Source organism: Henckelia pumila, chromosome 3 (genome assembly GCF_033568475.1).
Source record: "Henckelia pumila isolate YLH828 chromosome 3, ASM3356847v2, whole genome shotgun sequence".
In the NCBI taxonomy this organism is placed as follows: domain Eukaryota; kingdom Viridiplantae; phylum Streptophyta; class Magnoliopsida; order Lamiales; family Gesneriaceae; genus Henckelia; species Henckelia pumila.
The window spans coordinates 95814284-95825142 of NC_133122.1; the positions used below are offsets into that span (position 1 = coordinate 95814284).

Sequence of the window (10859 nt, forward strand, 5' to 3'; positions counted from 1 at the left end):
AAAAAAAATTTCCATGAATTGTTTGAAAATAAACAAAGCCACCCTATCACACACAACAATTATAACAAAATGAAATAAACGACCGGTGAAAATCATAACTGCGATAATCATAAATTATGAAAGGAAAAAGGCAACCCCACACGGTTGCAATAATAGTGATAACAATTTGAAAGACTAAAATTTAAGCACAGGGAGAACACGTCCTGGCTAAACTGAAAGTACTCAAACTAAAATTCTTTATTACAATCATAGTCTTATGCGGAACTTAAAAGTAGCGACGGTCATAGGGCCTTGCACCGCCGGAGGCCTCAACCCTGAGGATCCTGCCCCTCAGTCTCTAGATACTCCTCCTCACCTGACAATCAAACAAGCATAGTGAGTCTAATGACTCAGCAAGTATAAATAGTGTAATAACAAGAGTTTAAAATAACTGCAGTAATATTCAAAATACTGTAAATAATATACTTGAAAATTAAGCTGTAAAAATGTGCATGCTACAAGAGAATGAGACAACATGTAAATGATGAACACACGCCAACTCACGGTATGAAACTCTTGAACTTTTTTAACTTAACTGAAACTCATGAACGACTGAAAACTGAATGTAAGACGAGTCAACTGATATTTAAACTGAAACTGAGAACTTAGATCCTTGAATTGTGACCCTCTGTATTGATCGATCAATGACTGCAGTGCACTATGCCGGAAAGACGCCGAGATTTCTCCCGACAGACGTTGCCCCTTTAGGGCAAGGACACCGAAATTTCTCCCGGCCCCAAATTTCCCTTCATGGCAAGGACACCGAGATTTCTCCCGGTCGCACATTGCCCTTCTATGGTTAGGGGAAAACAAGATGTCTTCTGGCCCCTCCCAAAACCTCTGATTTGGCAAGTAAGCCGAGGCATCTCCCGACCTAACATTGCCCCTCTTGTCACAATCAATTCACTTCTTTCGAAAATATTTTTCTTTTCCTTCTTTGATTCGACTCAAAAATACTAGGTATGCATGTACGGAAAAGACTTCCTTTGTAAACCTTTACTCGGCTTGAAGACGAGACTCACGCACACGAATATGCAACTTTAGGAAACGAGAATCAACACAAAATTGTGGGCATAGGGTGGGAGAGTGGCTGCCCCTAGGTGTTAAGACTCATATTTAACTCTATTGCTCGCAACCAAGGCATAACCCGAGTAATCGCACTCAAAAGCCCATATCTCATACTTACCTTAACCGAATTCGACCCCGCTCGAACCGAAACTCTACATACACTACCAAAAAGCCATAGGACCATTTTGTAACTTCATTTTACCAATCAAACAATCCTATCAAAACTCAATTCTGGACAGCCCACTTTTACTCCTAAAATTTTGCACCGACACCTTAACTTCAAAGACTCATAACTCATTGAAATCTTAATCGAAACGAGCCAATTTTATACCGACGCGACCACAACTTCATAACCTAGACCTAGGACCAGCCATAAAAACGCCCAGACCACGTTCAGATCCAACCCTGCCCCAAAATCAGACTGCCCTGGCCAAGGAGATCAACACCTTACACCCATTCTACTTGAAGGAAACCATTCCAAGCCCTTTCCCTTGCCTCTAACTCCTTCCAAACCACCAAACACACCTATAGAAATGTCTTAGGACTTTCCACAAACACATAGGCTGTAAGACCCAGAAGTTAATTATCTGGTAATTTGGCATAATTAGAATTATTATTGAGATGCTAAATTAAAATAATTATTCATGCCAAATAAATTAGTAAGTGTATTAAAAATATGTATTTTTGAATATCGAGATTTAAACGATATAAAATACATATTAGAGCTAAAATAATACACGAGCGTTAAAATATCTGGACTGTGTCAAGTTGCCCAAATAATAATTAAATAGAGGCAAACACACACCCTTACTTATATACATATACACGCATAAATCAAAAGAAAGAAAGAGAAAAGAGAAGAGAAGCCCAACCCCCAAACCCGTTCATTCCCGTCACCAATTGCGCAGCTGTGGTATTTCGGCCATAACTTCTTCGTTCGGAGTCCAAAATTCGATTCGTTTGTTGGGTTTTCTTCCTTACATCCGTGGCTTCGATTGAAGCTAAGAATCGCTGATTTTGGTCCAGGTTTAGGCACGAATCAAGCCTTGTTCAGAATCTGGTCGAGCTGCGATTTTCTGCTGCGATTCTTCGAGTAAGTAAGCTTCGATCTTGGTGATTTTTAGACCATATTTCTGCTGTGTTTCATAGCTTAGAATTAGCTGAACCTTCCCCTGTTCGTTTGCCCCTTTTTCCAGCCATTTTCCGGCGAGCTTTCCGGCGAGTTCGAAGGTTGCTACGGTCCAGCTAGTTTAGCTTCGAGTTGTGATGTTTTAATCCCTTCTTCCAGCCTTGAGCGTGAGTTTCCAACTGGTTTAGTTGAGGTATAGTGGGCTGCCCGATATTGGGATTTTACCCGCTTGGATTTAATTTAATTTCGTTGGTTATATCGCATCGTTTTGATATATATTGGAATATTAATTGTGTTGTAGGCCGAAACTTTGGGAATTAGAGTTGAGGACCTTCGTTTGAATTGGTATAGGTATGTTACGGTTGGTAACATACAACGGTAAAAATATAAATATTGTTTTGCCGATATTATGTTGATTACGTGAACCATATGGATTATGTGAATTTAAATGCCTCATTGTTTATATGTTAAATTATTTGATATATTTTGTGGCATTTAGAATAGGGCATGATATTCACTACATCACACGTTGAGCCCTATCATTCTTGTTACCCGTTATCATGTTGTATTGTACTCTGGGCACACGCATTGTTATTTCGGGAATCAGCTGGTGGCTTTTTATGCCTAGTATCCCTGAGACCGAAATTATGATTGTCTATTCCTTGATGCATTTTCTGTGTGATATGCACTTGGAATCTTGACATCGTATGTTGTTCGTTATTGTGCCTATCTGTTGTATCGTTATCAGCTGTATGGAGGCCGAGTCGTGGGTGTTTAATTTCACCCAGCACGACATACCTCGCATACTTGGCAGGGCGGTTTAGTTACATGACGATGTAGCTCCCCTGTGTTCTAGCTCGAGCATTGTTCCAGTTGTTATCATACCGTTTGTTGGCTCCTGTTATCCCGTTTACTTTGAGCCCAGTTCATGCATTGCATACTACATTTTATAATGTGTTTATGCATAGTTTATATGTTTTGTTGTTGTTGCCTAACTGTTTCATACCAGAATCCTAACCTCAGTTAATTCTGGGGGGGCTACTGTGGCTGCTGTTTGGCACCATGGTAGGCTACCCAAGTGACTTTTCAGCACCAGGCGGAGGGTCCGCTGGCGGAGCTCGTTGAGGAGGTTGGATCATGTCTTGTCTCCCAGTTATATTATGTATTATGTTAGAGTCATTTTTATATTCTCCGGGGAGATGCCCCGATGTATTTGTGTTGTATTTGAGAGTTCCTGCTATGTTTTAAATTATTATCAAGCCTTGTCGGCTCAGGTATGTGTTAACTGTTTTAATTTGTTTTCGTGCCTGGCCGGCACATGGTTGTGTGATGTTTAAGTTTGTTGAGGTCCTAGTTTTAGTTATTTTAAATAAACTGCTGTCTGTGTATTTTTGGGATGTCCTACTTACGGGGAGGTCATGCCGAAATTTTTATAGGCCCAAAATTTATTTTAAATCGTTTTTCCGCTGCTTTGACTTCTAATTATTTGTTTGTATGATAATTAAATGTAATTAGAGTAACCGGGCCTCACATCATGGTATCAGAGCATAAACTGGGATATGCTCAAACTAAAGTCTAGGACACTCGAGTCTAGACACTAAAGTTGATTTTTGCGCTTGTTGTTGCTACTTTTCAACATGTTTACGTGCCTATGTGATATGTTTATTTTCATTCTAATTCTTATTATGATTTATATTTATAGAATGGCTGAAAGTGGTAATAATGCTAGTCGTGGTCGTGGGCGTGGTCGTGGGAGACCTCGCATTGATGTTAATACCGAGGTTAATCAAGCTACTGGACGATTGGAACAACTTAGGATGGATGAGTTAGTTGCCCGTTTCCATACCATGCGTCCACCTCGTTATTTTGGTAATGAGGGACCTGAAAAAGCTGAAATCTGGATTACCGAGATTGAAGATCTCTTTGATTTGATTGAATATCCGTCGGCGCAACGTTTGAAGCTAGCACTCCATCAGTTGAAGGATCGTGCTAAGATGTGGTGGGCTACTACCTTGATGACTTTGGAATCTCAGAAAGTAACACCGTCTTGGGATGTATTCAAGCTGAAGTTCAGGGAAAGTTATTGTCCTCCATCATTCTATAGTGCCAAATCAACTGAATTCCATAACTTGAAACAAGGAAATATGTCGGTACAAGACTATGCTGATACTTTTTTCGAACTGTTGAAGTATGCTCCTCATGTTGCTGCTAGTCAGGGAGCTATTGTTGAAAGCTTCACTGAAGGATTAGATGATCGCTTGCATCCATTTGTCTCGACTGGAAAGCCAATGAATTATCCCGAAGCTGTGGAATTGGCAAAAAGGGCTGAGGCAAGTTTTCGAAGGAGAAGTGGAAACAAGACTCCTATCCAGCATCAATCTGGCAAGCAATCTTCAAGTCATTTTAGTACTTCATCTTTACGTCCAAAAGGGAAACAATTCAAGAAATCTGGCTCTAGTTCTACTAGTTCTGAAGGTTCTGGAAAGCAGAGTGGACAACGCTACACTGGTCCTTATTGTGATAACTGCGGTGGGAAACATTTCAGCAATCAATGTGTGGGAGTTCAAGGACTTTGCAATGTTTGTGGTAGACCAGGACACTTTGCTCGAGTTTGCCCCAGTCAGACAGGAAAATCAGTGCAGGCAGGTGGTGGAACACCTAGTGGCAAATTTTCTGCACCATCCCACTCTTCTCAGCAGTCGAGCAGGCCACATCAGCAATCAAGAGGACAAGGTGGTCAACAAAATCAGCCACCCGTTCGTGTATTTGCCTTGACAGAGGACGAGGCACAGGCAGCTCCAGGTACTGTAATTACTGGTAACTGCACTCTATGTGGTTTTACAGCACGAGTACTCTTTGATACGGGAGCATCACATTCGTTTATCTCTCATGCATTTGTCGCTTCGCATGATCTTTGCACCACTAGTATGAATGGAAATTTATCAGTTGCTACTCCAATGGGAAGAATGATCATAACTAATAATGCTGTGTTTAATGCGGTGTTGCTCTATGCTGATAATGTGTTGTACCTGAATCTTATAGTCCTACCTATGCATGATTTCGATTGTATTGTGGGTATGGATGTTCTAACTTCTAATAAAGCCACTGTCGATTGTTATAGAGGAATAGTTCGATTTAGACCTAGTTTTGCTCCTAAATGGAATTTCTATGGTCGAGGTTCACGAGCTAAGATTCCTTTAGTCTCTTCTATCGAAATGACTCGTCTGTTGGACTCAGGAAATGAAGGTTTTCTTGTTTATGCTATCGATCTGTCTCAAGGCGAGCGGTCAATATCTGACATTCCTGTTGTCTGTGAATTTTCTGATGTATTTCCTGAGGAAATTCCTGGATTTCCACCAGAACGAGAAGTTGAGTTCAGTATAGAACTTATGCCAGGAACTGAACCTATATCTCGAGCACCATATCGATTAGCTCCTGTTGAGTTAAAAGAATTGAAAGAACAGTTACAGGAATTGTTGAGTAAAGGTTATATTCGCCCAAGTTCTTCACCTTGGGGTGCTCCTGTTCTTTTTGTTAAAAAGAAAGATGGCACGATGAGAATGTGTATTGATTACAGACAATTGAATAAGTCAACCATCAAGAATAAATATCCACTTCCAAGAATTGATGACTTGTTTGATCAGTTACAAGGTACGGCGGTGTATTCCAAGATTGATCTTCGCTCTGGATATCACCAAGTACGAGTTAGACAACAAGATATTACAAAAACAGCATTTCGCACTAGATATGGACACTTTGAATTTTTAGTTATGCCTTTTGGTTTGACTAATGCTCCTGCTATTTTCATGGACTTGATGAATCGTGTATTCAGAAAATATCTCGATAAGTTTGTCATTGTTTTCATCGACGATATTCTTATTTATTCTAAGTCCGAAGAAGAACACGCCAAGCACTTGAGGTTAATTCTTCGAATTCTTCAAAAGAAACAATTATATGCAAAGTTGTCCAAGTGTGAATTCTGGCTAGACAGAGTTGTCTTTCTAGGCCATGTTATCTCTGAACATGGTATTTCTGTTGATCCAAGTAAAGTAGAAGCAGTATTGAATTGGCCAAGACCGACGAATGTGCCAGAGATTCGGAGTTTTATGGGTTTAGCTGGTTATTATCGTAGATTCATTGAAGGATTCTCAAAGATTGCTAAACCTATCACTTTGTTGACTCAGAAAAATCAGAAATTCATTTGGTCTGATGAATGTGAGTCAAGTTTTGTTGAGTTGAAAAAGAGATTGACTTCTGCACCAGTACTTACAATTCCAAGTGGTTCTGGAGGATTTGTTGTTTGCACCGATGCTTCGTCTCGAGGTTTAGGTTGTGTCTTGATGCAACATGGCAGAGTAGTGGCTTATGGTTCTCGTCAGTTGAAGACACATGAATCTAGATATCCTGTTCATGATTTGGAATTGGCTGCTATTGTCTTTGCTCTAAAAGTCTGGAGACATTATCTATTTGGAGAACAATTTGTAATTTATTCAGATCATAAGAGTCTCAAATATTTATTTTCTCAATCTGATTTGAATATGAGACAAAGACGTTGGATGGATCTGTTGAAAGATTATGATTGTGAGATCCAATATCAGCCGGGAAAAGTGAATGTCATTGCTGATGCTTTGAGTCGTAAAGTCGATAATGATGCTCAACTCTCCTCAATCTATATTTCTAAGTTGCACGAGGATATCTGCACTTCTGGTTTGAATTTTCAGATTCAAGGGAATGCTATCTGTGTTTCTCAGATTTCTGTTGAACCTGAGTTAATTCAGATTATTAAAGCTGCCCAAAAGTCAGATGATCAGATCCAGAAGTCTTATGATTTAGTGACTCAAGGACATCAATCTGGATTTTCAATTTATTTAGATGACTCTCTTCGATTGAATGGAAGATTAGTTGTCCCAGATATTCCTGACTTGCGCACAACCATCCTTAATGAAGCTCATTGCACTCGTTATAGCATTCACCCAGGAGGCAAGAAAATGTATCATATTCTCAGACCTCAATTTTGGTGGAAGAACTTGAAGAAGGATGTAGCTGAGTTTGTATCTCGTTGTATGGTCTGTCAACAAGTTAAGGCAGAACGTATGAGACCAGGAGGATTACTACACAGTCTTGAAGTTCCTCAGTGGAACTGGGAACATGTGGCTATGGATTTTGTCACTCATTTGCCACGTACTTCTCGTCACTTCAATGCCATTTGGGTAGTGGTCGATAGATTGTCCAAGTCAGCTCACTTTATTCCGTATGAAAGGACTTACTCGTACAAGAAAATGGCTCGTTTGTTTATTGAGAATATAGTGAGACTGCATGGAGTTCCAGTTGCAATAGTCTCGGATCGTGACCCTAGATTTACTTCAAAGTTTTGGACTAGCTTCCAAAAAGAAATGGGTACACGACTTGCGATGAGTACTGCATACCATCCTCAGACCGATGGTCAAACTGAGCGTACAATCCAAACTCTTGAGGATTTGCTTAGAGCTGTAGTTATGGATTTTAAAGAGAGTTGGCAAGAAGCTTTACCATTAGCAGAATTTTCTTACAATAACAGTTTCCAAGTGACTATAGGCATGGCTCCTTTTGAAGCTTTGTATGGTCGCAGATGTAGATCACCGCTCTGTTGGGATGAGTTCGGTGAAAAGCAATTGACTGGACCCGAGATTGTTCAGGAAATGCATGACAAAGTTCAGTTGATACGTCAAAGAATGAAAGCTGCCCAAGATCGACAAACAAGCTATGCGAATAAACGTCGTCGACCTTTGGAATTTCAAGTTGATGATTTTGTATTTCTAAAAATATCACCGTTTAGAGGCGTTGTTCGTTTTGGTATGAGAGGTAAGTTGTCACCTCGATACATTGGTCCTTATAGAATTGTTGAACGTATTGGGTCTTGTGCTTATCGGTTGGAGTTGCCACAATCTTTGGATGGCATCCACGATGTGTTTCATGTATCTATGTTGCGTAAGTATGAGCCTGATCCGTCTCATGTCATTCAGCCTGATGAGGTTGAACTCGATCCAGCATTGTCTTATACTGAGTATCCTATGTGTATCCTGGATCGCAAGGAGAAAGTTCTTCGCAACAAAGTTGTACCACTAGTTCGAGTTCAGTGGTCGAGGCATGGGGTAGAGGAATCTACTTGGGAGACAGAGGAGAAGATAAGAACTTCTTATCCATATTTGTTTGATTCCTAGCATGGAATTGTGGTGTATTGCATTTCAGATGTATGTGTGTAAACTGAAATTTCGAGGACGAAATTTGTTTTTAGTGGTGGAGAAATGTAAGACCCAGAAGTTAATTATCTGGTAATTTGGCATAATTAGAATTATTATTGAGATGCTAAATTAAAATAATTATTCATGCCAAATAAATTAGTAAGTGTATTAAAAATATGTATTTTTGAATATCGAGATTTAAACGATATAAAATACATATTAGAGCTAAAATAATACACGAGCGTTAAAATATCTGGACTGTGTCAAGTTGCCCAAATAATAATTAATAGAGGCAAACACACACCCTTACTTATATACATATACACGCATAAATCAAAAGAAAGAAAGAGAAAAGAGAAGAGAAGCCCAACCCCAAAACCCGTTCATTCCCGTCACCATGCGCAGCTGTGGTATTTCGGCCATAACTTCTTCGTTCGGAGTCCAAAATTCGATTCGTTTGTTGGGTTTTCTTCCTTACATCCGTGGCTTCGATTGAAGCTAAGAATCGCTGATTTTGGTCCAGGTTTAGGCACGAATCAAGCCTTGTTCAGAATCTGGTCGAGCTGCGATTTTCTGCTGCGATTCTTCGAGTAAGTAAGCTTCGATCTTGGTGATTTTTAGACCATATTTCTGCTGTGTTTCATAGCTTAGAATTAGCTGAACCTTCCCCTGTTCGTTTGCCCCTTTTTCCAGCCATTTTCCGGCGAGCTTTCCGGCGAGTTCGAAGGTTGCTACGGTCCAGCTAGTTTAGCTTCGAGTTGTGATGTTTTAATCCCTTCTTCCAGCCTTGAGCGTGAGTTTCCAACTGGTTTAGTTGAGGTATAGTGGGCTGCCCGATATTGGGATTTTACCCGCTTGGATTTAATTTAATTTCGTTGGTTATATCGCATCGTTTTGATATATATTGGAATATTAATTGTGTTGTAGGCCGAAACTTTGGGAATTAGAGTTGAGGACCTTCGTTTGAATTGGTATAGGTATGTTACGGTTGGTAACATACAACGGTAAAAATATAAATATTGTTTTGCCGATATTATGTTGATTACGTGAACCATATGGATTATGTGAATTTAAATGCCTCATTGTTTATATGTTAAATTATTTGATATATTTTGTGGCATTTAGAATAGGGCATGATATTCACTACATCACACGTTGAGCCCTATCATTCTTGTTACCCGTTATCATGTTGTATTGTACTCTGGGCACACGCATTGTTATTTCGGGAATCAGCTGGTGGCTTTTTATGCCTAGTATCCCTGAGACCGAAATTATGATTGTCTATTCCTTGATGCATTTTCTGTGTGATATGCACTTGGAATCTTGACATCGTATGTTGTTCGTTATTGTGCCTATCTGTTGTATCGTTATCAGCTGTATGGAGGCCGAGTCGTGGGTGTTTAATTTCACCAGCACGACATACCTCGCATACTTGGCAGGGCGGTTTAGTTACATGACGATGTAGCTCCCCTGTGTTCTAGCTCGAGCATTGTTCCAGTTGTTATCATACCGTTTGTTGGCTCCTGTTATCCCGTTTACTTTGAGCCCAGTTCATGCATTGCATACTACATTTTATAATGTGTTTATGCATAGTTTATATGTTTTGTTGTTGTTGCCTAACTGTTTCATACCAGAATCCTAACCTCAGTTAATTCTGGGGGGGCTACTGTGGCTGCTGTTTGGCACCATGGTAGGCTACCCAAGTGACTTTTCAGCACCAGGCGGAGGGTCCGCTGGCGGAGCTCGTTGAGGAGGTTGGATCATGTCTTGTCTCCCAGTTATATTATGTATTATGTTAGAGTCATTTTTATATTCTCCGGGGAGATGCCCCGATGTATTTGTGTTGTATTTGAGAGTTCCTGCTATGTTTTAAATTATTATCAAGCCTTGTCGGCTCAGGTATGTGTTAACTGTTTTAATTTGTTTTCGTGCCTGGCCGGCACATGGTTGTGTGATGTTTAAGTTTGTTGAGGTCCTAGTTTTAGTTATTTTAAATAAACTGCTGTCTGTGTATTTTTGGGATGTCCTACTTACGGGGAGGTCATGCCGAAATTTTTATAGGCCCAAAATTTATTTTAAATCGTTTTTCCGCTGCTTTGACTTCTAATTATTTGTTTGTATGATAATTAAATGTAATTAGAGTAACCGGGCCTCACATAGGCAGCCCTCAACCACACTCCAACTCCACAATTCTAAAACATCAATTTTATGCACCAAAATACCTTGAATTCTTGAGAAATCAATGAAACCAATTGTCAAACATTAAAATACAGTTCACATGCCTTAGAAACAGCCCAATCACCATGTGAAATTTGAAATTTATGCTTGCATTGATTTTGAAATTTTCAAGAGTGACAACATGCATTGAAACCCATCATTTTTCTCATCACATTGCATCATTC

General features: G+C 39.8%; 1 long non-coding RNA gene across 3 annotated transcripts; it reads left to right on the forward strand.

Annotated features, from left to right (window-relative positions):
• Positions 1-9162: 9162 nt before the first annotated feature.
• LOC140893485 (uncharacterized) lies at positions 9163-10617 on the forward strand. Of its 3 annotated transcripts, XR_012153163.1 has the most exons (4): positions 9163-9276; positions 9385-9434; positions 10152-10211; positions 10598-10617. It is a non-coding gene; the product is annotated as an uncharacterized lncRNA (long non-coding RNA). The 3 variants fall into 3 exon arrangements; XR_012153164.1 differs by lacking the exon at positions 10598-10617 and having other exon boundaries at positions 10106-10424; XR_012153162.1 differs by lacking the exon at positions 10598-10617 and having other exon boundaries at positions 10152-10424.
• Positions 10618-10859: the final 242 nt, after the last annotated feature.